At 40.4% G+C, this 20,888-nt stretch overlaps 2 pseudogenes; one reads left to right on the top strand and one right to left on the bottom strand.

Moving 5' to 3' along the window:
* Positions 1-20,888, bottom strand: part of LOC137625913 (uncharacterized) — a 455,952-nt pseudogene that overhangs the window by 102,172 nt on the left and 332,892 nt on the right.
* The window catches only part of LOC137626007 (uncharacterized), a 45,296-nt pseudogene continuing 29,186 nt past the window's right edge, over positions 4,779-20,888 (top strand).

Raw genomic sequence — 20,888 nt, 5'->3', positions numbered from 1 at the left:
ACTACGTCAAGGAATAGGTGTCACTTGCAACTATATATTCCAGAACCTTTGGAGGCAGAATTGACAAGCATGATGGTCCGACAAGGAGGCAATAAAGACCCAAGGGATCGTCCTCTGCAATTGGAAAAACACCTGATGCTAGTGTCGGGAGCTCTAAGGAGGCCGAAACTAAAGGAGGCATCAAAGGTGAGGCGTATGTAACCAAAACTCGCCTTGAGATTAAATCCAATAATGCATAGAAAGGATAATAATGAGAAGGCACACTAATGATAAAGCCACTACAGTAATTATAAGTATAATTGTAGGGCATAAAAGTAAAAGTCTTGAGACAATTCAAAGCCTTTTACTCGATAAACAGTGCCAAGGTTAGCAAGTAACCATCATTAACCTCACATGGAAAATTTTTGTACAAAATAAATTCATCCCGTCCCTACCCATACATAAGGTAGCATAAGTTAGCAAATACATGACATAAGGAACCATAGGAAACCTATGACAAGGTAAATCTGATCAAGAGACACATGATCACGTTTGTACCAAACAATGGGTTAATCACCCAAACCAAATGGGATATAGCTTAACGACATTTAGACAGTTAGGCTGTAGCACTGAAGGAACACAAAGCATTGTAAAGACACCTGGGAACCTGAGATGGAATGATGAAGTGCATTTTTCCTTTATTCCTTGAAGCAAAAACTTATGTTTACTCATTGCTAATAACGAGCTGAAGGAGTGCCCTAGGATGCATTGTGGGCTACGTCGTTACCGCGGGGTTGATAACACCCCCTCAACCACCACAAAATAACGTGTCTTCTCCAATTGCTTCATTTAATACATGAAGAAAACCCAAGTGGACTTCTGACCAGTATATGTCTGCAGTCCCTCAGTGGACATATACTGGAAAGAGTTCAAGAAGGAAGCCACATCTTTAGGGCCGAGACCCGATGTCTTAGGAGCCGGGTTTGCTCTTCATATAAAGTAAGTTATCTTATTTCGTAACTAGTTTAGAGACAAATCAGACCCCACTGTATCATTTTGAAACAAAAGACTACCCTTAAACTGCACTGTTCTCGGCAAATAAACTTTCGGCAGTGTATTAGACAAAGGAAAGGATCACCTTGAAGGGGAACTATTTTCTATAGACCCCAAGGTGAAAAGGGAAGTTCATTTTTAGTCAGAAAAGTAGGATCAGGGTATAAATTAACCTTGCCATTATCCACAAATCCAATGTATTTCTCATCTCTAGAAATCGTTACAATATCACTAACCCTAGCACCGGAAGCCATCGTAATTAAGATGATGACTTTCTGAGTGGGATCAAGAATAGAAGCCTTTTGACTGTATGTCCGAAGTGAATTGCAAAGCGTTGTCCAAAGAACAAGAGATAGGCTTCAGTGGAGCCAACAGCTGTTGCCTTGCACAAACCTTCGGAACTTTGTTGAAGAGATCCGAGTAAAATTCTACATCAAAGGCACATAGTATAGATCTAGTGTGGGCCGAAGTGTACGACGAAATCGTGTAGGAGGCTAGACTTGAAACATGCAAAGGAAGCTTGAAACTTAAACAAAAATACGTAGTAATCAGTATAGAAGCCTTTTGATTGTATGTCCGAAGTGAATTGCAAAACTTTGTCCAAAGACCAAGAGATAAGTTTCAGTGGAGCCAACAACTGTTGCCTTGCACAAACTTTCGGAACCTTGTTGAAGAGATCCGAGTAAAATTCTACATCAAAGGCACATAGTATCGATCTAGTGAGGGCCGAAGTGTACGACGAAATCGTGGAGAAGGCTAGACTTTAAACATGCAAAGTAAGCTTGAAACTTAAAAAAAAATCCATAGTAATCAACCCTGGATTTATGTCTTTGACATATTTGACCCATTTGGACCTTGACGTTTCATACTGATTCATGGTGTTAGACGACTCATAGTTTCCACAAATACCCACTTATCACGTTGAATTTTCAATTTCATTCCCAGGAATAGGGAGAAATCAAACATGAGATGAGGATTGTATGATCTCCATGATGAAGCATAAACAATCCCCTGCTGTCCTTCCTGAGACAGAATCGAGTTGGTCACGGCACAAGTTGGGATTCAAATCCGTGACCATAGGAAACCAGATGCTCATTGGCTACCAAGGAGCCACCAGAGTCACCATCCGTTGAAAGATCTACACCTGTCCAAAACCTTCACGAGGAGCTTAAACAGTGGAAACAGGCAAATCGTCATCCAACGACTCCCATCCAGGGACATTGACGAACTTTAATGTCCATGCCCACTGCTGCTTAAACCACTTTCAGTGCTACCTAGCAGGGAAATATGATGAAGCTCATTGCAAACAGATCCACTTGAAGGCCAGAGATTTGATCTCGCTGATGGAGAGACGTTGGCAAATGCCAACCTTTCTTCTGATCCAACGTAACGACGATTATCATTGCGTTTTTCAATTGAGGAGACCTTGATTCTTGTCTGTTGAATCAATAGACTATAACTCTGTTAACAGGGTTTAAGTGGATATGAATGTTCTCCTTCAGGTACAAGTTCATGAGAGACAAGAAGACTGCCATGGACTCCAGAATATTGATGTGGTATTGTTAAAATTTCTGAGACCAACAGCTTTGCACTTTCTTCGGTGGGTTATGACCCACCCAACCCCCTAACGAGGCGTCCGAACAAAGTGTCACTACTGGAGGAGGAAAGCGCAACAGCAACATCTGTGAAAGACTTATGGCAGTGGACCATGGTCTAAGTTGCTTCCACAGTAAAACCGGGGTCTTCATCTGATGGTCAGGAAGAGTGTTGGAGGCTCTCCTTCCCCAAACTCTGTTTGCCTCTTTGAGTCGTACAGTGAGGACAAAATTCGTGAATCTTAAAGATCCTCGAACCTCCTCTGAGCGTCACCTGATGATCATCCCCGACTAGATCAGGGACTTGACTGACGTCTATTTCCTCTCCCATAGAGGGAGGAATAGAACGGGAGTGATACTTAAAGTCACAACAAATATTTAACCGCGGGAAGTCCTGAACTGGAGTCAGTTCTGATTTCTTAAGGTTGGTCTGAAGTATAAGAGACTAGAGGAACCAAGGACTCAATTGGCTGCTTACGAGCACTCTGTGCCAAGGGAACTTACACTAGCCAGTCAACCAGGTACACCTCTACCTAAACGCCTGTCTACTGCAGTTGTTGTACGACTACGTCAGTAAACTTCGTGAAAACCCTCAGAGCTATGCTGAGCCCAAATGGCATAGTTCTAATTACATAGACCCTTCTCCACAGGCTGCATCCAAGGTAGGGGGATAAGTGTCGACCTAATCGACAATACAAAGACGTCAGTAAAATCCATAGAGACAGTGAAAGCCTCTATGGATGGTAAGGTCCATATCTACGAAATAGCCAACATCCGGAACCTGTCCCACCAAACGAACAGGTTTAGGCCAGACCGAGAATAGTTTGAGGTAAGCTCGAAACCGTTTTGGCACACAAAATAGACGATCTTGAAATCTCATAGATCTCACGCAGCAGATAACTCCCTTCTTCAAGAGATCTTATACATACTGTTCCAGACAAGGAGATGTTCCTGGAAGAATCTCCTGAACTGTGGTGGCCATTGGTACTACTTCCAAGCAAAACTGTTGAAAATGACGTTCTGTGTCCAAGGACTTAAGAATCCACAACACTTGAACATGGCTAACCGTCCCCATACCGGAGGCCTTCATTATTTTGCGTTGAGGACATGAACCGCTATCTCCACTGCTATTTCAAAGTCCACAATCTCTGGACTTGCCTCCACTGTCAAGACGGCCTCGGAAGACAACCCCTATTCATACCTAGGGGGGAAGGCCGGGAACTGTGACACCACTTTTAAGGGCACAGTGTAGACATTCTGAGGGATAGCGGCATAAGAAAGAAATACGACTTGCCATGGTAAGTCAGTTTGTGAGACCTCTTGGTTGTGGCCTTTCCAGGGGTGAACTACCTCTTCAATGAGATCCCCCACTTCAGGAATAGGCTCTAAACTCTGCGACAGCCTTATCCGTAACTTTCCACTAAGGAAACAGGTCTTTTCCCCAGATGCTAGAGGTGAGAAACATTTCAGCTCGTGGCGGATGGTAGCTGTGTCAAGTACATGCTAACTACAGGCTCGACAGACCTGAAAAGAAGCGTAAAGGTCTTGCATAAAGGTGTCAACATGAGTTTTCGCCAGCAAGGAAAGATGAAGGCACTTGCAAAATGCCCGATCATCATTCCCACAAAGCACTACAGAGACAACAACATTGACAACCATTATCTGGTCTATGACTCAGACTTAAGAAGGTGTTCAGGAATCCTGGGCAGCTTTTCAAAAAAAAAAAAGAAAGGTGGCCGGCCGCATCCGTATCCAGTTTACTCTCAGCAAAAGTAAACTGGACATTGGTCTAGTGGACGGAATCGTGTGGTAAGAAATGTGAGACTGGTGTGCACTCTTCCAAAGCTGGGAGAGGCTTACCCTCACAAAAGGCTAACTCCACTGATGTAGCTCTTGGAATCAAAGTGGAAGACCCTTTGTCCAGGGCCACAAAGGAGGCCAAGCTCTTACCAAAGGCGACAATCTATAAATTGATTCCCACTGCCGTCATCATTGCTGCGTGCAATAAGGTAGCTAGGAGAGCCAAACCTTATATCTAGGCAACTCTTTCTTCTCCAAAGCCTGGATCTCTTCACATGAGGCCTTGAAGACCATCACCTGGTATTACTAATTCCCCTCCATGAAGGCTTTCCTATTAGCCATAAGTACCAGATGTATTGTAGTACATATGGTACTCGGGAACTGGGGGGTTCCATGACCTTAGCAGATGATGTTGAGAGGCGAAACAGACAGGAACAGCCCCCGTCACGGAAAAAGCAATCGTAACCATAGATCGGGAGACCGATGTCATAGTGGAGTCAGAATTGGTAGACACCACTGAATCCTTGATGAGATCAGACTACCTCATCCTTTTATCCAGGTGCGAAGGTACCGCGGGAAGACCATACAGTCGTCATCGTAGGTATCCTCCAAGACCCATCTGGAGTGAAGTAGATCCTTACAATCACTGCAATCTTGATGGTCCCAGTACAATGCTGGGCCTTTCATCCCTCAACACTTCGCATGTGTGCAGCAAATATCGAGATCACAGGGATGTTTCACAGCTCTGACACAAATCTGCACTCAAACAGTGTATCTCTGAATAGGCACCGCCTTTAAGGAGAAAATGTTTCAATTGAGTACTACATCCTCTAGCAGACACCAAAAGCCAAAAGAAATGGATCATTAACGCTCCATGTAAACAATTGAGGGAATAGTAATCCCCAAATTGTGTGTAAATGCCATTGGTGAGAAAAAAGGAGATAAATGACAAAATGTCCATTCTCCTATAAAGAACGCGAGATTGGAAAAATTATCCCCCTAAAGGTCTGTTGCTATAGGCCCAAAAGGGGGAAGAAGGGGTGGGGAAATGCTCTTGGAAAGTACCGTTGCTCCAATATCTCCGCAGAGAAATGGCCAATTAGAGGGCACCGGTACAGGTAAACTTAATCATTAAGCAATCGATGCATCGATTAATGAGCAAGAGTCTAAAGCAACCCACAGGTTATGAAAGCAAGGTTATAACCTCTATATAAAAAACTCGGGAGGGATAACTAGCTTATAGAGTTACCAACCATCTATTCAATTCACACCCTCAAAGAGAAATGGACAAATTGGTAGAAAACCAATAACCATGTGTAGTGGTTTTTCAAAGCAGGAGCCTAGAACCCTTTCGTAGGAGTTCCCAGGCCCAACCTACATAAAGAAACCTCAAACGTTAAGGGAGTAAGGCTTTTATGTTAACCTGTAGTAGAAATCACCTACAGTAAGTAGAGAACTCATCTTAGTTATGTAAGACGGTCTCAGATAAAAAATGGCAGAAAGGCATGTGTCCTAAAGGTACCAGCATTGCCAGAAGTACCAACAACCCCGGGGGGAACAGCATTGCCGCCAACATCTTATGTGCCCAAATGCACTGGTACCGATATCCGCACCCATAGACTAGAGCTAAACCCCCCGCCCCCCCAGTAACGACAATGCCGTCATTGGCAGTAGTGCCCAAGGGCAGCGGAGATTACGGTCAAGGGTTTCCGCAGAAAGCACCTTGCTAAAAGATAGGCAGTGTCGGCAATGGCGGCACAGCAGTAACCAGCGACATATCCCCAGAAAGGGTACTATTAAACAGATTTTGACGAAGGAAAATTCTTTATTTGGGTGTCAAAAGGTGGTGACATAACCGTTATTCAGGAGTTGCCATAGGCATGTACGCTGAATATACCAGAGTTGCCGGAAGCACCGACATCTCTAGGGGGTAAAATCCTCGCCGCCAGCCTCCTATGTTACTTAAGGCACAGGTACAGTCAACCCCTCTCACAGACTAGTACTAGCCCCGCCGCCAGTAACGGAAACACCGGTAGGGGCAAAGTTGCCTAGGGTGGCAGAGACAAACGGCAATGGTTCCTGCAAAAAAAACCATGCCATAGCTGAAGGCAGCGCCGCCAGTGGAGGCACTGCTGCAAGCAGCGACGCATCGCCAGTACAGGTACAATTGGATAGTGTGCCAAAAGGTGGCGGCAAAGCCGCAGACATCAGCACTGTCGTCAGTCTGATAGCTCACCAATCAGGGAGAAGCATACCGACGGCCATGGAAGGTCACATAATAATAAATTCCATGCAATGTCTGTCCCGGAAAGACTAGGATAAAAAAGAGAGGTGACGACACGGAGAAACTATACCCATGCATCAAAATAAACGCCACGCTGTCAGAGACGGCATCCGATCGAGAAATCTCAGAGGCTAAAAAATAACGGTAGTTCATGCAAGTCGGCGCACCGACGTAATGACATCACCCTTCGCAAAGGGGAGTTCCAAATGACTGCGCATTCCTAGCATGAGAGATCACGAGCGAAAGAAGAAGGGCTAAGCCTAATAGGTCGATGCCACAGGTAAATCGAGAAATTCCAGAGGCTATGAAGGAACGGAAGAACAGGCAAGTCGGAACGCAGACAAGGAGAGATCACCCTTCGCAAAGGGGAACTCGAAAAAACTGCACAATCCAACCATGGGAGATCAAGCACGTATGTAGCATGGTGACCCAATGGATTCGTCGACGAGGGCTAATCCAATCGCCACCAAGGGCTAGGCTAAGCCTAAAAGATCAATGCCGCAGGTCAATCAAGAAATCCCAGAGGCTATGATAGAACGGCAGTACAGGAAAGTCTGCGCACAGACAAGAGGAACTCGCTCTTCGAAAAAGGGAACTCAAAAAGACTGCACAGTCCTAGCATGGGAGATCGTGAACAAATGCAGCATGAAGGACCAACGGATTCGCCAACGAGGGCTAGGCTAAGCCTAGTAGGCCGAAAAAAAAACAGAGAATCGAAGGCAGCAGACATAATAGGCTCAGTAAACTAGTGTAACCGAGGAAAGGGTAAAAAGACCGCTGCCAACGAGACCAGTAAGAATGGCCTGATCGCTATCGGCGATCCCGTCTCGGACAAAACCACCACTCTTCAAGCTAGGTTAGCCGGGACAAACACGCATAAAACTAAAACTTAAACTACCATAAAACGTAGTAAAAGCAAACACAAAACAGGGTCCAAGGCATCGCAACGCCAAATTAAGCTAACTAACTTAACACTAGTGAAATAAAACTAAGTGAACTTAAAATAACAAGGGCAGAAATGCACACAAAATGGCTCCCAAAAGCTAGCTGGATTCAGAGGCCCCTGCTCCCTCATCGCCATAAAAAAAGTCAAATAAACACTCTCCAAAGTGATCAAAAGCAGTCATATCTAAATCAAACTGTGAAAGAGGGGGTTACTCAACTTGACGACTAAAGGAAGGCCATTATGCGAGGAAACAAATCCAAAAAGTAAAAAAAAGGCGCTCTTGACGAAGAAACAAACATGTAGGTAAGCTGCGAAGCAGCGAAAATTAGAATAAGTTTATCAGGGATGAGTAGTACTATTAAGGGAGATTATATGTAGCGGCTCCTCACCTATCCTCCTTAGATTCCTAGACTGGATTATATATGTTGGGGGTGCAGATATCTATGGTTTTCTACGGATACGTCCCTGATTATATACGATATCTTAGGATAGTTGTTCCAGGGGTTAGAACCCTGCGATACCTGACGGTAATTCTCTTGTAATATCCCTCACAGAAATGTTGTAAAGTAGGAAGCTGGCTAAAGGAACTTCCCTCAGGACGATATGGCTCGATCCCAAATACATATATATATATATATATATATATATATATATATATATATATATATATATATATATATATATATATATATATATATATATATATATATATATATATATATATTTGTGTGTGTGTAACACAAAGTCGAGAGAGAGAGAGAGAGAGAGAGAGAGAGAGAGAGAGAGAGAGAGAGAGAGAGAGATTCTCAGTTCAACTTATAACCTTTTAGATAAATTTCAAAACCGTCTTCCTCATATATTTCACGGATGCTTTTTGTATAAAGAATCAAAGGTTATAGCAAGGTGGTTGGTACTTCTTACGTTATTTCCTTGGTGCTAAATATAATCACATCATCATGAATATATCAAACTCGTTAGATCTTTTACTGTAGTTACTTTTGTGATGACAATGAAGTTTCGACTTCTTACATTGATCATGACAATTGGGAGATCTTAGCAGCCACTGATAATAAATTTGATTTTTTTTTAATATTTCACAATGCGGCCTTCTACAGCCTTTAATATATGTCCAGTATGTGTAGTATATTTCTGCTTTGACAGTGAATATTGTCTGTTTGAAATCATTCTACTGTATGTACACACATACAAATATGTACACACAGACAATAGGAAAGTTGTGTTCAGTGATGTACCTTCCAGAGAATGGAAGCAGTTTTTCCTTGAATTCAATGAATCCTAACTTAATACAACGAGCAGTTTTTCCTCGTCAGCTACAACAGCTGATGTAGCTGACAAAGAAACACTTCTAGTTACAGTGAGTGAGTGATTTAACGTATGATGGACGAGAGAGTTCCTATTGTGTCCATCTCTTGACTGTGATCTATGTTAGGTTTAGATGAGTCAACAGGTTCCAGATTTTTGGCATAAGATTATTTGTGCTTTCACTGATGAGTTTTGATTGTATGAAAAAGTTTCCCTTAGGTAACCTTAACGCAAGGACAAGAGGAACAGACATTTTAATAACTCCAATAAGCAATGTCACAAAGGAGGACTAAACTTTACTTCCTTATTATAATAAGTTATGCACTGATGGTGTTCCAGCTATGATGGTTAAAATCTAGGGATTTATTGAACATCTTAAGAAAGCAAATAATTTATTTTTTTCAATGAAAACGGGTAAGTGTGTTTAAACAGATACAATTTTTTTACTGGGATGTTGCATTTTTATGAGATGGTGATTGTTTAAAAAGTACCTAATCGCCAATATAAAATATTTGAAAAGGTTATATTGTTGATATTTATAAGCTATCTTTTCCAAAAGATTAATATTTTATTTATCACTTCAATAAAAAGAATCTACTCAAATAAAGTAATTTGAAAATGACATGCTTTCGGTATTACTGTATTCATTTACTTACGGTAGTTTGAAAACTACCCAAACTTGAATGAAATATTTTAAAATTTAGTTTTCAATATATTTAATTTACTGATTACTTGTATAAAAAGTACTTAATTAAGTATTTGAAATTTTAATTTTTTTAATTTTTTATAGATTACGAATAAATTTCTTGGAGGATAAAATAACCAACAAAATTCTCGTATTATTGTAGACGTCTTTTTTTACTGGAAAAAATATTTTCTAAATTGTGGAAATATCTTTGAACAATTGTGTATTGTTGAAGTGATATAAGAAAGTTAAGAGTACCAAGTTGAATTTCATCCTGTCTAGGTTATTAGATATTAACACAATATGTAAGAAGCACATCTGAACCCAGAGAGAGAGAGAGAGAGAGAGAGAGAGAGAGAGAGAGAGAGAGAGAGAGAGAGAGAGAGAGAGAGAGAGAGTGTGTGTGTGTGTTTGTAGTTTTTAATGATGTGCTCTATGATATAAACCTGTATCTTAAATATGTGTGTATGTATGTATATTTGTTTTCATTTGCGCCGCCTACGTTTTTCCCCCTTGAAGGCGTGGTACCAGAAGTGTAGAGTCTATCCAATTTTCAGCAGGTCAGTAGGTATGAAGATCGTAGCCCCTCACACCTTGTCTTTTATCCTAACTGACGCTAATCCTCATCCAAGACAAGGAGTTTTCATAGTTGAGGGAACTGGTGGGAGACCTCACCCATAACAGTTCCTATTCCAAGTAAACTTGGGCCAATCAATGCAGCAGCTAATTCTGCGTCTGGTTTGAACGGGTACCATAAAACACGTTTTACAGACCCTTATGATGAATGTTATGTTCCAGTAGACACCCATCGCTTTGTCAGCTATGCTTTTACGGCCTATTGAAAGGTCTTTTCTATTTTGATATCTTGTGTTGAGCTCATTTATCACTTGCTATATATTGTTGATAAAATGTCTTGCATTATTGATGTTTATTGTAGAAAACTTATATATGTCAGTAGTTTGCTCAGCAAATATTAAACAAACAATAAGCTTATCTGTTATGGTTGTCTTGTAAGTATTTTCCAATTATGACATGCCCTATATGCCCTTTTTTACTGCACTTATATATTAGGTCCATCATTTTCTCAGTGTTTCTCCTTCACTTCAATGGCTGCCCCTTTTTGTTGTCCATCTCTCCCAATTTATGTCCATTTCTACAGTGCTCCTGATTAATCCTCAGGTATGACGCAAAAATCTCTAGGTGGGCCTACTGTGATCATGTTACTGGTGATGATGTTAACATCCGGATAAAGAAAATGGAAAAAGAAGGAATTGAAATGATAGAAAGGTAAATCAAGAAAGCCAAGGAAATAGGGCTCTTCTGAAATTTTATCCTTTGTACTTAGGTTTGACTTGAGTAAATTGACCACTTTGAAAATCATTGGAGTATGTTAGTATAAAATACATATACTATATATCAATTTATTGGTCAGATGATCAATTTAAATCTAGTCTGTCATGGAACAGTGGGCTTTAACATGAGGAAGGTTTACATTTATATTTTGTATTGCATGGCATGGGAAATAACTTAAGATAGCTGTGGTTAGTTGATGATCATCCTCACAGGAGTTACTGTGCATATTATAAACTTTCTGCATTACATAATGATTAATATGATTGGTGACATAACCTATATAAGGCTTACTAACTAACTATGCTTTAAATTCTCCTTTTTAAACACAAGACTTACCCGGTGGTTATATAGATATAGCTTTAGTCTCTGAGGTCCCGGCAGTAATTCAAAACTCGCGGCAATCGCAAATTAAGTGACCAGGTGTAACACCAGCGCCCTCTGTCGCGAGGTGCAGAACCATTCCATGATTCCTCAGATTTTCTCTGCCGCTTATGCCGGCAACATCATTGGATATTCACTTGTTATTAACCTGAATTGTGGCAGTTATCTTGGTGATGTACTACTAATTTGGTTATTGGCATTCGCTTGGTTTTGTTTTGTTTGGTATTTGATCGCTATGTTCATTGCTTAAAAGGTAGGATTAGAAGTTTTTTCAACCTACTGTGAAACTAACGAAAAACATGATTGGGGTAGGTAAACACTCCGCCTACTCTATGACGTCACAGTCATATGATGTAAGCTACGTAGACTACTTAGTATGACTTGCAATTTCCTCCCTTTTCTACAAAGAATAAGTGAATACTATCTTACAAACCAAAGTATTTAAAAGGAATATGTTATTTTAAGAAAATATTTGTCCTTTTAGTATACTTTCTTTAGATAATCTTCAATTTATTTTCAAAGATTAAATAAACTAGCGTATAGTTTAATTTACGCTACGTAGTAGTCATGACAACCGATATACTCCCACAATTCTGTGAGTCGGTGTTTGCTTTTTCGATATTGGTATAAGATAAAAGGAATCTGTTGTTTTGAGAAAATATTTGTCCTTTTAGTATACTTTCTTTAGATAATCTATTTCAGAGATTAAATAAAACTAGCATACAGTTAATTTTACGCTACGTAGGATTCATGACAATCGATATAGTCCCAACATTCTTTGTATCGTTGTTTACTTTTTCGATATTGGGAATACTAATATTTATCGTATAATACATATAGATGTTCCAATTGTAAAGTGTGGCAAATCATCTTTTATTGGAAACCCTTTAGTAAAAAGGGTTGTTTATATATGTATATATACATTATTCCTATATCTGTTCATTTAATATTTCATATAGAAGATTTTGTTACAATTTATATAGGATTCACAGAAAACCTATTGCATTCTCATTCAAGCCCTTGACAGAATAGTAAGATCTCTCACAACGGCCAGGTCTACTTATGGTCTTATGTGAAAGAGTTTAAAAGTGCAAGTTTTCGTGCTAAATTAGTGCAGTGAATTTATTCAGTACAGTGGAGGGTGTGTCTGCTCGGACATGTCGTTATCCTAGCCTTAGACCTCTTCCAAGCTCCCCAACCCTTGGGAGAAAGAATGTCGATCGGTGAAAGGAAACGAGAGGCGTTAACACCCGAGCAGATGTCCCCTCGAGCGTTCCTGTTGACGCTTCGCAGAACGCTCGATCTCGCCGTGAGTAAGGCGAGGTAAAAGTGTTATCTAACGCCGAGCGTCAGAGCTTTGGACAGCAAGCTACTAACGCTGCTGTAAGACGTTGACACGATGTTTGTAACTGAGTGCAACTTCTTTGTCTCATTTGTTCAATGAGCAAACGTTTTAGACGCGAACGGCATAGTTCCGAGCGTCTGAATCGCGAGCGTCATTATTCCGAAAGTCACGTGGCGCAGAGCGTCAAGCAGTTGCATAATGTCAAGTCTCTAGCAGTTGGACTTGACGTTGATTGTTAAGCAGTTAGACATGATGCCGAGCGTCAAGCAGTTATGTGATGTCAAGCGTGAAGCAGTTGGACGTAACGTCGCGTGTCAAGCATAGCTCTGAGCGTCTGGATCGCGAGCCTCTGAATCGTGAACGGCATTGTTCTGAGAGTTATGCGACGCCGAACGTCAAGCAGTTGCATGGCGTCTAGCGTCCAGCAGTTGGACTTGACTTCGAGTGTCAAGCATGACGCCGAGCATCAAGCAGTTAGACGTGATGCCAAGCGTCAAGCAGTTACACGTGACGTCGAGCATCAAGACACTGACGTCGTGGTTACACCAGTTGAGCCAAACGTCGAGATCGCGAACGTCTTAGTTCCGATCGTAATGACCATGAGCGTCTAGCGTTGGAGCATTGTTACGCCAGGCGCTATATTAAAAGATACAGAAATAAATATTTACTGGAAAGATATTATTTTCTCAGACCAAGGCCTGCTTGAACTAACTCTTGGTGTCTGTAGGAGGGCGAGAATTAAACACCTAAAAGCTTGAGGCGAGTATTCAGGACCTTAAGGAGTTGACTGCTAGGAAACAAGACATCTCTACCTCGGTTAGAGACTTGTAGGAGGAAGAGATTGAGGATCTTTTTTCCCCTATTTATGTTTTAGAGGAATTCTCCTAGAAGAGGCTCCTTCAGTTGACTTCAAGAAACTGATGAGAGTTTTCTGAAGAGTTTCCTATTTATTTTGTGCCTGCTGCTCCTCGTCCCGCCTTCAGAGTTTTCGCTAAGGAAGGCATCAAAGGAGTCTGTTTACTAAGATGGTGTTATCTCGATCATCTAATACTGTAGAGCTTTGAGGATGATGGGAGACTGCATGCAATCCAAGTATTCCAGGATAACAAGGGTGGAGGTCTAGCCACATTAAGGTCGAGGAAATTTTGGAAGCCCCACAGAGACTTATACAGCCCCCTGAGTGGATCGCCAAGTCTCTCAAGGAATGCAGGTAAATGAGGCATAAAACCTATGAAGCCAGTTTCCTTATCAGTTATGCCAGGATAGCAAGGGTGGAGGTCTAGCCACGTTAAGTTCGAGGACCTCGTAGCATCCCCACAGAGACTTTTACACCCACCTGGGTGGATCGCTGAGTCTCAAGGAATGCAGTTAAATGAGGCATAAAAACCCATGAAGCCAGCCTCCTTATCAGGTATGCCAGGATAGCAAGGGTGGAGGTCTAGCCACATTAAGATCGAGGACCTTGTGCCTGCCCCACAGACACTTTTACAGCCTGAGTCTCTTAAGGAATGCAGGCAATGAGGCAGGATAACTTTGAATCAGAAGTCAGAATTGAGGTACGCACCACCCTTTTTTCTTCCTCTCTTCTCCCTCAAGAGTTGGTCAAAGACGCAGGTTTTGGTGTGTAAATCAGCAAGAAAATTTCTGCATACTTTTTCTCTAAACCGCACAGACAACAGTAGGAGCCAGACTTAACTACTTCTGGCGAGCCTGGGAGAGGAGAGGAGCAGACCTTTGGTAATGCTATTACTAAAGGATGGATGCGAAATCTTTTTTCTAATGAAACCTCCTTTATTAGTTACTCCGATAGACCTCTCTGCCAAATACAGAGAGGAGCCAAAGGGACAGGCTATGCAACATCAAAGGTGTCTCTTTTTGGAGAGGGAGGCTATTGTCCGCGCCTGGATGTAACTGCTCTCAACGCCTTCGTTCAGAAGTCAAAGTTCTCTATGGAGACATTGAAATCAGTCCTTACAGCAGTAGGAAAGGTCCACTGGATAGTCTCTTTAGACCTTCTGGATTCTTACTTCCACATCCTCATCCATCCGAACTTCAAGCAATTCCTGAAGGTTCGTGTATAGGAGGAAGTTATCCAGTTTTGGGCTCTCTGTTTCGGCCTAAGCACCACCCCTCAAATAGGTGGTGCGTCTGCTAGGACCTGTCGTTCTTCTAACCATAGACCTCTTCCAAGCTCCCTAAACCCTGGGAGAAGGAATGTCGAACGTTCTAACCATAGACCTCTTCCAAGGAATGTTGACCATAGATCTCTTCCAAGGAATGTCGACCATAGACCTCTTCTAAGCTCTCCTACGCTTGGGAGAAGTAATGTCGAACGACAAAAGGAAACGAGAGGCTTCAGCTCCCAAGCAGACGCCTCCTCCAGTATACCTTTTGACGCTTCCCAGGACTCTCACCTTCATCATAGGAAAGGTGAGGTAAAAGTTTTTTCGTCATCTTCGGATGACGCAGCACCCAGACGAGGCTGGCGTCAAGCTTCCAGTCCTCTGAAGAGGAAGGTGGACACGGTCAATCAGCATCTTATCATGACACCACAAGCTTCTGGTTGTAGTCTTTGGAGCAGTCCTGAGCGTTTTTTCATTCTACCGAAGAAAGCTCTCCTACCGAACGTCCTTTTAGTATGTCGGCAACTCTCATGAAACGTCCAACTCACCCAGTTGCAGGATAGCTGTCTGAGCCTTTCATGACATCGGTTCATGCTCCTCCTCCACCGTCAGATGGGTTATCGTCCTCTGGACGCTCTGCATGTTCTTTAAACGGTGTAGAAAGAGAGCTTGTAGTAGACGTGACGTCTCCTGTACCACAACAGGTTGATCCTAATTTTAATATGCTGCAAGATATGCAACAGAAACTCTCTCTTTGCTCATGCAGGTTTATCAACCGGCGAACATCAAGAGAGTAGCAGGCCTGGACCCTGAGCGTCAGGTTACTTCACACCTGGTCGCCAAGCATCGTAAGGCTACTAGTCGAGAGGTTCTTGTTGACGAACGTCTTTACAACTCCCTCGTTAAATGTCGTGTTTTAGCCACCTTAACCTAAGGAGTCAAGCAGACAGACGTGACGTCGAACGTCCACCTAATGTGACGTCGAACGTCCACCTAACGTGACGTCGAGCGTTCAGCTAACGTGACGTCGAGCGTCCTGCAGGACGTGACGTCGAGCATCCTGCAGGATGTGACGTCGAGCGTCCTGCAGGACGTGACGTCGAGCGTCCGGCAGGACGTGACGTCGAGCATTCAGCAAGACGTGACATCGAGCATCTAATGGGACGCGACGTCAAGTATCAAGCAGAACGCAACGTCGAGCGTCAAACAGCTCGTGACTTGGACATGTACGCATTTCCACCGTTCAAATTCATTTCAAAGTGATGCAAAAGTTTGTGTCACACGAGAAGACGGATTGACTCTAGTAGCCCTCTTTTGGCCCTCAAAGAGTGGTTCACAGAGGTACTGGAATGGATGGTAGACACTCCAAGAAGTCTTTCATTAAGAGTAGATCTACTCAAACAACCCCACTTGGAAAGGTATCATCAAAATCTCCAAGCTCTTCATCTAACTGTCTTCAGATTATCGAAAAACTCACAAGAACTAGAAGTTTTTTCAAAGGAAGCAACTAGATCTATTGCAAGGGCAAGGATGACTTTTACCATCAAGGTTTACTAATCCAAGTACGAGGTTTTTAGAGAATGGTGCAGAGTCAACTCTCTTTCCTCGTCCAGTACCTCTATTACTCAGATTGCTGACTTCCAGTTATATCTTCGAAGGAAACGCAATTTTGTCATCCTCTACCATCAAAGGATACAAGAGTATGTTAGCAACTGTATTCATGGTACAAAAACTTGGACCTTTCTAATGTTAAAGACCTATAGAAACTTCTCAAATCGTTTGAAACATCAAAGCAACAGCTCCAGGATTCACCAGCTTGGAATCTGAATATTGTCCTGAAGTTCATTATGAGTGACAGGTTTGAGCCCTTGCATTCAGCTTCATTTAACGACCTCACGATGAAGACCCTTTTTTTCGGTCAGTCTGGCGACAGCTCAAAGAGTCAGTGGGATTCATGCTTTTAGCTAAAACGTTGGTTTTGTCGAGATAACAAAGCTATCTGCTTATTGCAGTTAGGCTTTCTCCCCAAGAACGAACGCTCTTCTCAACCTTGGCACAAGGCTTTTGAGATTCCGAACCTTTCGGATGTGACTGGCGAGGAATTGGAGGGACTCCTGTGCACAGTAAGAACCCCGAAGTTCTATCTGGACTGTACGGAAGAGTTGCAAGGCAAGTCGGAAGCTCGTTGGTGTTCGTTCTAGAAGTCCTTGTTACAGATGTCGAAGAATGCACTTTCATTCTTCATCAGGCTCTTAATAAGAGAGGCTCATGCACATTGCAGTGAGGCAGACCATAAGTTTTTAAAACGCCAAATCGCATGAAGTTACAGCTGTAACAACTTCGGTGGCCTTCAAGCAGAATAGATTGTTGCAAAGCATTAAGGACACAACCTTTTGGAGGAGTAAATCTGTGTTCGGTTCACATTATTTTGAAACGTGTCCAGACTCTTTATGAGGAATGCTTCACTCTGGGACCATTCGTAGCAGCGAGTGTAGTAGTGGGGGAAGGATCCATCACTACGTTCCCATAATCCTAGTATCCTTTTCTTCTCTTGGAACTTTTGTATTTTTATGGTTGTCTGTGGAGATTGCATCTGTCTTCCACAATCATTGATTTTAGTCAGGTGGTCAATTTGTTCCTTGAGAGCACCCGAAACAAGGGTATTGGAGGAGGTCCTGTCAACATAGAGGTATTTACACCAGTTTGACAGCTCCTAGAGGTCTTCAGCCCCCTGGGTGGATCGCTGGATCTCATAAGGAAAGCGGACATAATGAAAGTATTCATTGAAGTCAGCTTCCTTATCAGGTACGAACCCTTAAGGTTTATTAACTCTTGAGTGAAATTCCAACAATGTTGGCTGTCTCTAACCCTCCACCTAGGGTGTCAATCAGCTATATTTATATAACCACCAGGTAAGTCTTGTGCTTAAAAATGATATTTTCAAAATAAAATAAATTTTTGAACATACTTGCCGGGGGGTTATATAAATTTTGATTCCCTCCCTCCTCCCCTCTAGAGAGACAGCCTATGGGCATGGAAAATCTGAGGAATCATGGAATGATTCTGTACCTCGCGACAGAGGGCGCTGGTGTTACACCTGGCTACTCAATCTGCAATTGCCGCGAGTTTTGAATTCCTGCCGGGGACGTCAGAGACTAAAGCTATATATATATAACCACTGGGTAAGTATGTTAAAAAATTTAATTTATTATGAAAATATTATTTTACTCTCCCGTATTTTATAGCTTATATCCTTATGTAGAGCAAGCAAGTTTGTTCACGTATATTATAGTGTATAACCACTGAAATTTTTCACACCCATATATTGTAGTTCCCACACCACTGGTAGCTTGGATATCTACATCAATTGATATTTATTATACATCATGAAAATTCAGAATTTTTACTGAATGCAGCACAGTATGATGAGAGAACTGTGTATAATTTTAAAGCACATATAAATCGATTCAAAGGCCTGGGCCATTTATTTTGCATTTAAAACTAAAAAGAAAAATAGATTTAGTAAGTCTAAGCTTTATGACAACCAAAACTGTGGCACTAAATAAACTATGGTGAACTTTAGTTATAATTAAAAGTTATTGATTTGCATACTTTCATGTATAAGGAAATGGAAGCAGGAAATCATATTTGCTGTTTAATATGCTTAAGGAAAGAATTAAATTGCAGAAATCATGGGTAATAATAGCAATTCTGCACTGGAACAATCTTTTATTTGCTACTTACTCATGATTAGCTGTAACCACGCTACAGTAGCTTCGAAATATCATTTTCTGTAAAATTTTTAGTCAACAAATACATGCTAAGGCATGGATTATAATTCGTGTAACTTCTGGTAAATACTGCAGTAAAGACCTGCTGATGAAGGTTACATTTAGGTGGAGGTTTCAAAAGGTGTGTGTACAGTCTAGGTTTTGGCATTTGGAAATGGTTACAAGAAAAAAAAAATCAGGCATATTGAATTGAAAGTTGTGTACTTGAGAGATTTTCAGTACAGTGTTGGTTATTATTTCATGTCCATTTTTCAAATATGAAAAATTTTGTGTAAAGTGTAAGAGATGACTGTGTTAATGTGATTGATTTCGTTACAAGTTAGTTGATATTTTACGAAGCTACATTTTAGGATTATGGAATCTTAGTACATTTAACATATTTTAAGCCTTATTTTGTTTAATGAAATGTATAAGAATCTTGAGATATTTTCTAATAAAACTTTGCAGACATTACATGTGTTACTACTGCAACATGTATTTTATCTTTAGGTTTCATCTTGCAATAGATACAGTATTTTATAATGAAGTATTATCTTTTATTCATAGCATGAGTAATTGAATATTTTGATTAGATTGTCGTTATACGTGTTTTCCATACATAATGTAATTTTGTTATTTAGTACTGGATGGTCTAAATATAATGAGAGGTATTTTGATAATCATGTAAAGAAATTCTCTTAAATGTCAATTACTTCTTCTTCAGAGGGAAGAACTTGGAAGTGACCAATAATAGTGGCAATAAAGGTGGCAGGAAGTACCCTCTGATTTGTGCAGCCATGTTGGTTCTCACAGCATTGGTTATCACTGGTGGTGTATACGTATGTAAGTGTAAATCACAATTTACTACTAATGTGAGAAGACTTAAAACTGATGTTATATTATTCTTTCATGGCTTATGCTGAATTATAACAGATTTCACTGAATGTACAAAACTAGATTTGCTTGTGATGATAATTGTTGAACTCTTTCATCCGACAGCAGGCATGCTCGGCATGTCAGCAAATATTGGTACATCAGGCATCTCAAACAATGGAACAAATGTTGGCATTGGAAGTGGGTCACAAGGGAAAATAGATGATGTTAGAGAGGACGTGTATAGTAAGTAAATTCATGCATTTTTTCATTTTTTTTTCCAGAAGTAAATATTAGTCTACGTTCAACTTTGCCACTTCTAGCCAAGGATTCAAGATCCTGGGGAAGTTGTGTTAGTAAAACATTTTTAGAGGTCATTGAAGTTTTTTTTAAGCAATTATTTTGTACCTTTTGTTTGTAGTCATTTGTTTTTAAATTCATTAGCAGAAAGAATAGATTAAATGGGGTGAAATAAGCATGCTTTATCATACATATAAAATTGTATAGTTTTTTATGGCCTATAAAAGTATATATTTTTTACAACTTTTATATTTCTTTTTGATAAAAAACCAGTAAAGTTTTGAATATTATAGAATGCTGCTTTCTTGTTTTTGCATTTTCTGGCGTCATGAAATTAGTGAGGACTGTTATTTATTGATACTTTATGTATTTAAGGATTGAATAATTATGGTATTCATGATGTATTTCTTTAATATACAAATAACTAAAGATATATTTTTATGAGAAAAGAGTTGTTAGCTTTAGATGATGAATATTTGTATCTTTTGTAATATACATTACTATATAATATAGACAATGTATGTGACTTGAGCTTTTGCATTGTATAATAGCTTTTACATATTTGGTTTATTAATTTTGAAATACTCATGCCATGCTTATTTTTCCAGTTCCTAATGCTTTAGAAGTCCAATTTAGAATCACGAATAGAAATTATACTGATTCGTTAAAAAGTTTTGATACTCCAGATTTCAAGAATCTTTCTTCAACACTGGAGGAAAAAGTGAGTTTAAGAATAATTTATTTTGCACTATAATGACATATGTAAAAAGAAGAGGTAATAAAATATAATTGTATGTAAATTTAATATTGTTTTTCTCTTAAGTTAAATATTTTTAGATAAATTTTTCTGTTGATTACTTGCATACAGTATTTAATAAATAATGTAAAGTAGAAAATTTAATAATTTTATACATTACTCATTGTGAAGTGTAGAAATTCTAATGAATTTATTTTCTATTAGTTATCAGCGGTGATAATAACGGGTGAAGTTCAGCATAACGGCAAATCGACGATCTTCTTAAGAATTTTAAAACTCGAGTAAGTTTTAACACTACAATATTTAATTTTTTTTCTTAGT

The sequence above is a fragment of the Palaemon carinicauda genome, chromosome 33, assembly GCF_036898095.1.
Source record: "Palaemon carinicauda isolate YSFRI2023 chromosome 33, ASM3689809v2, whole genome shotgun sequence".
In the NCBI taxonomy this organism is placed as follows: Eukaryota; Metazoa; Arthropoda; class Malacostraca; order Decapoda; family Palaemonidae; genus Palaemon; species Palaemon carinicauda.
This window is presented reverse-complemented; position numbering and strand designations above follow the sequence as displayed.